Genomic DNA, 6,000 nt, shown 5'->3' on the forward strand with positions numbered 1-6,000 from the left:
CTTATTTCTGTGGAATCTGACAGCAGATATTTCGGATCCCTTTGAAGACTATAGGACCAAGGAAATATCCTCCGATAACAAAGAGAAAGAAGCTTTCAGAGAAACTTCTTTGTGTTCTGTGAAATCATCTCACAGAGTTACAGCTTTCCCTTCTAGAAGCCTTTCGCTAAGACAGTTCTTGTGGAATTGGCAAAGTGATATTTGGAAGCCCATAGAGGGCTAAGATTAAAAAGAAAATATCCTCAGATGAAACCTGGAAAGAAGCTTTCTAAGAAACTGCTTAGTGTTCTGTTAATTCATCTCACAGAGTTACATCTGTATTTCGGGATGTCTTCGCTAGCCTTATTTCTGTGGAATCTGAGAACAGATATTTCGGATCCCTTTGAAGACTCTAGGGCCAAAGGAAATATCCTCCGATAACAAAGAGAAAGAAGTTTTCTGAGAAACTTCTTTTTGTTCTTTGAAATCATCTCACAGAGTTACAGCTTTCCCCTCAAGAAGCGTTTCGCTAAGACAGTTCTTGTGGAATTAGCAAAGTGATATTTGGAAGCCCATAGAGGGCTATGGTGGAAAAGGGAATATCCTCAGATGGAATCTGGAAAGAAGCTTTCTGAGAAACTGCTTTGTGATATGTGACTTCCACTCACAGAGTTACATCTGTATTTCGTGGATCTCTTTCCTAACCTTATTTCTGTGAAATTTGGGAACAGATATTTCGGATCCCTTTGAAGACTATAGGGCCAAAGGAAATATCCTCCGATAAAAAAAGAGAAAGAAGTTTTCTGAGAAACTTCTTTGTGTTCTGTGAAATCATCTCACAGAGTTACAGCTTTCCCCTCAAGAAGGCTTTGGCTAAGACAGTTCTTGTGGAATTGGCAAAGTGATATTTGGAAGCCCTTAGGGAGCTATGGTGAAAAAGGAAATATCCTCAGATGAAATCTGGAAAGAAGATTTCTGAGAAACTGCTTAGTGTTCTGTTAATTCATCTCACAGAGTTACATCTGTATTTCGTGGTTCTCTTTGCTAGCCTTATTTCTGTGGAATCTGAGAACAGATATTTCGGATCCCTTTGAAGACTATAGGGCCAAAGGAAATATCCTCCGATAACAAAGAGAAAGAAGCTTTCAGAGAAACTTCTTTGTGTTCTGTGAAATCATCCCACAAAGTTACAGCTTTCCCCTCAAGAAGTCTTTCGCTAAGACAGTTCTTGTGGAATTGGCAAAGTGATATTTGGAAGCCCATAGAGGGCTATGGTGAATAAGGGAATATCCTCAGATGAAATCTGGAAAGAAGCTTTCTGAGAAACTGCTCTGTGATATGTGACTTCCACTCACAGAGTTACATCTGTAATCGTGGATCTCTTTGCCAGCCTTATTTCTGTGGAATCTGAGAACAGATAATTCCGATCCCTTTGAAGACTATAGGGCCAAAGGAAATATCCTCCGATAACAATGAGAAAGAACCTTTCTGAGAAACTTCTTTGTGTTCTGTGAAATCATCTCACAGAGTTACAGCTTTCCCCTCAAGAAGCCTTTCACTAAGACAGTTCTTGTGGAATTGGCAAAGTGATATTTGGAAGACCATAGGGTGCTACGATGAAAAAGGAAATATCCTCAGATGAAATCTGGAAAGAAGCTTTCTGAGAAACTGCTGAGTGTTCTGTTAATTCATCTCACAGAGTTACATCTGTATTTCGTGGATTTCTTTGCTAGCCTTATTTCTGTGGAATCTGAGAACAGATATTTCGGATCCCTTTGAAGACTATAGGGCCAATGGAAATATCCTCCGACAGCAAAGAGAAAGAAGCTTTCTGAGAAACTACTTTGTGTTCTGTGAAATCATCCCACAAAGTTAAAGCTTTCCCCTCAAGAAGCCTTTCGCTAAGACAGTTCTTGTGGAATTGGCAAAGTGATATTTGGAAGCCCATAGGGTGCTATGGTGAAAAAGGAAATATCCTCAGATGAAATCAGGAAAGAAGCTTTCTTTGAAACTGCTCTGTGATATCTGACTTCCACTCACAGAGTTACATATGTATTTCGTGGATCTCTTTGATAGCCTTATTTATGTGGAATCTGAGAACAGATATTTCCGATCCCTTTGAAGACTATAGGGCCAAAGGAAATATCCTCCGATAACAAAGAGAAAGAAGATTTCTGAGATACTTCTTTGTGTTCTGTGAAATCATCTCACAGAGGTACAGCTTTCCCCTCAAGAAGCCTTTCGCTAAGACAGTTCTTGTGGAATTGGCAAAGTGATATTTGGAAGCCCATAGAGGGCTATGGTGAAAAAGGAAATATCCTCAGATGAAATCTGGAAAGAAGCTTTCTGAGAAACTGCTGAGTGTTCTGTTAATTCATCTCACAGAGTTACATCTGTATTTCGTGGATCTCTTTGCTAGCCTTATTTCTGTGGAATCTGAGAAAAGATATTTCGGATAACTTTGAAGCCTATTGGGCCAAAGGAAATATCCACCGATAACAAAGAGAAAGAAGCTTTCTGAGAAACTTCTTTGTGTTCTGTGAAATCATCTCACAGAGTTACAGCTTTCCCCTCAAGAAGCCTTTCGCTAAGACAGTTCTTGTGGAATTTGCAAAGTGATATTTGGAAGCCCATAGAGGGCTATGGTGCAAAAGGGAATATCCTCAGATGAAATCTGGAAAGAAGCATTCTGAGAAACTGCTCTGTGATATGTGACTTCCACTCACAGAGTTACATCTGTATTTCGTGGATCTCTTTGCTAGCCTTATTTCTGTGGAATCTGAGAACAGATATTTCGGATCCCTTTGAAGACTATAGGGCCAAAGGAAATATCCTCCGATAAAAAAGAGAAAGAAGGTTTCTGAGAAACTTCTTTGTGTTCTGTGAAATCATCTCACAGATTTACAGCTTTCCCCTCAAGAAGACTTTCTCTAAGACAGTTCTTGTGGAATTTGCAAAGTGATATTTGGAAGCGCTTAGAGGGCTATGGTGAAAAAGGAAATATCCTCAGATGTAATCTGGAAAGAAGCTTTCTGAGAAACTGCTCTGTGATGTGTGACTTCCACTCACAGAGTTACATCTTTATTTCGTGGATCTCTTTGCTAATCTTTTTTCAATGGAGTCTGAGAACAGATATTTCGGATCCCTTTGAAGACTATAGGGCCAAAGTAAATATCCTCCGTTAACAAAGAGAAAGAAGATTTCTGAGAAAGTTCTTTGTGGTCTATGAAATCATCTCACAGAGTTACAGCTTTCCCCTCAAGAAACCTTTCGCTAAGACAGTTCTTGTGGAATTTGCAAAGTGATATTTGCAAGCCATAGAGGGCTATGGTGAAAAAGGAAATATCCTCAGATGAAATCTGGAAAGAAGCTTTCTGAGAAACTGCTCTGTGATGTGTGACTTCCACTCTCAGAGTTACATCTGTATTTAGTGGATCTCTTTGCTCGCCTTATTTCTGTGGAATCTGAGAACAGATATTTCGGATCCCTTTGAAGGCTATAGGGCCGAAGGAAATATCCTCCGATATCAAGAGAAAGAAGCTTTCTGAGAAACTTCTTTGTGTTCTTTGAAATCATCTCACAAGTTACAGCTTTCCCCTCAAGAAGCCTTTTGCTAAGACAGTTCTTGTGGAATTGGCAAAGTGATATTTTGAAGCCCATAGAGGGCTATGATGGAAAAGGGAATATCCTCAGATGAAATCTGGAAAGAAGCATTCTGAGAAACTGCTCTGTGACATGTGACTTCCACTCACAGATTTACATCTGCATTTCGTGGATCTCTTTGCTAGCCTTGTTTCTATGGAATCTGAGAACAGATATTTCGGATCCCTTTAAAGACTATAGGGATAAACGAAATATCCTCCGATAACAAAGAGAAAGAAGTTTTCTGAGAAACTTCTTTGTGTTCTTTGAAATCATCTCACAGAGTTACAGCTTTCCCCTCAAGAAGCCTTTCGCTAAGACAGTTCTTGTGGAATAGGCAAAGTGATATTTGGAAGCCCATAGAGGGCTATGGTGGAAAAAGGAATATCCTCAGATGAAATCTGGAAAGAAGCTTTCGGAGAAACTGCACTGTGATTTCTGACTTCCACTCACAGAGTTACATCTGTATTTCGTGGATCTCTTTACTAGCCTTATTTCTGTGGAATCTGAGAACCGATATATCGGATCCCTTTGAAGACTATAGGGCCGAAGGAAATATCATCCGATAACAAAGAGAAAGAAGCTTTCTGAGAAACTTCTTTGTGTTCTTTGAAATCATCTCACAGAGTTACAGCTTTCCCCTCCAGAAGCCTTTCGCTAAGACAGTTCTTGTGGAATTGGCAAAGTGATATTTGGAAGCCCATAGAGGGCTATGGTGAATAAGGGAATATCCTCAGATGAAATCTGGAAAGAAGCTTTCTGAGAAACTGCTCTGTGATATGTGACTTCCACTCACAGAGTTACATCTGTATTTCGTGGATCTCTTTGATAGCCTTATTTCTGTGGAATCTGAGAACAGATATTTCCGATCCCTTTGAAGAATATAGGGCCAAAGGAAATATCCTCCGATAACAAAGAGAAAGAAGATTTCTGAGAAACTTCTTTGTGTTCTGTGAAATCATCTCACAGAGTTACAGCTTTCCCCTCAAGAAGCCTTTCGCTAAGACAGTTCTTGTGGAAATGGCAAAGTGATATTTGGTAGCCCATAGAGGGCTATGGTGAAAAAGGAAATATCCTCAGATGAAATCTGGAAAGAAGCTTTCTGAGAAACTGCTGAGTGTTCTTTTAATTCATGTCACAGAGTTACATCTGTATTTCGTGGATCTCTTTCCTAGCCTTATTTCTGTGGAATCTGAGAACAGATATTTCGGATCCCTTTGAAGCCTATAGGGCCAAAGGAAATATCCTCCGATAACAAAGAGAAAGAAGCTTTCAGAGAAACCTCATTGTGTTCTGTGAAATCATCTCACAGAGTTACAGCTTTCCCTTCAAAAGCCTTTCGCTAAGACAGTTCTTGTGGAATTGACAAAGTGATATTTGGAAGCCCATAGAGGGCTATGGTGAAAAAGGAAATACCCTCAGATGAAATCTGGAAAGATGTTTTCTGAGAAACTGCTGAGTTTTCTGTTAATTCATCTCACAGAGTTACATCTGTATTTCGTGGATCTCTTTGCTAGCCTTATTTCTGTGGAATCTGAGAACAGATATTTCGGATCCCTTTGAAGACTATAGGGCCAAAGGAAATATCCTCCGATAACAAATAGAAAGAAGCTTTCTGAGAAACTTCTTTGTGTTCTGTGAAATTATCTCACAGAGTTACAGCTTTCCCCTCAAGAAGCCTTTCTCTAAGACAGTTCTTGTGGAATTGGCAAAGTGATATTTGGAAGCCCAAAGGATGCAATGGTGAAAAAGGAAATATCCTCAGATGAAATCTGCAAAGAAACTTTCTGAGAAACTGCTCTGTGGTATGTGACTTCCACTCACAGAGTTACATCTGTATTACGTGGATCTCTTTGCTAGCTTTATTTCTGTGGAATCTGAGAACTGATATTTCGGATCCATTTGAAGACTATAGGGCCAAAGGAAATATCCTCCGATAACAAAGAGATAGAAGCTTTCTGAGAAACTTCTTTGTGTTCTGTGAAATCATCTCACAGAGTTACAGCATTCCCCTCAAGAAGCCTTTAGCTAAGACAGTTCTTGTGGAATTGGAAAAGTGATATTTGGAAGCCCATAGAGGGCTATGGTGAAAGACGGAATATCCTCAGATGAAATCTGGAAAGAAGATTTCTGAGAAACTGCTCTGTGATATGTGACTTCCACTCACCGAGTTACATCTGTATTTCCTGGATCTCTTTGCTAGTCTTCTTTCTGTGGAATCTGAGAACAGTTATTTCGGATCCCTTTGGAGACACTAAGGCCAACTGAAATATCCTCCGATAACAAAGGGAAAGAAGCTTTCTGAGAAACTTCTTTGTGTTCTGTGAAATCATCTCACAGAGTTACAGCTTTCCCCTCAAGAAGCCTTTCGCTGAGACA

Source organism: Macaca nemestrina, chromosome 7 (genome assembly GCF_043159975.1).
Source record: "Macaca nemestrina isolate mMacNem1 chromosome 7, mMacNem.hap1, whole genome shotgun sequence".
Lineage (NCBI taxonomy): Eukaryota > Metazoa > Chordata > Mammalia > Primates > Cercopithecidae > Macaca > Macaca nemestrina.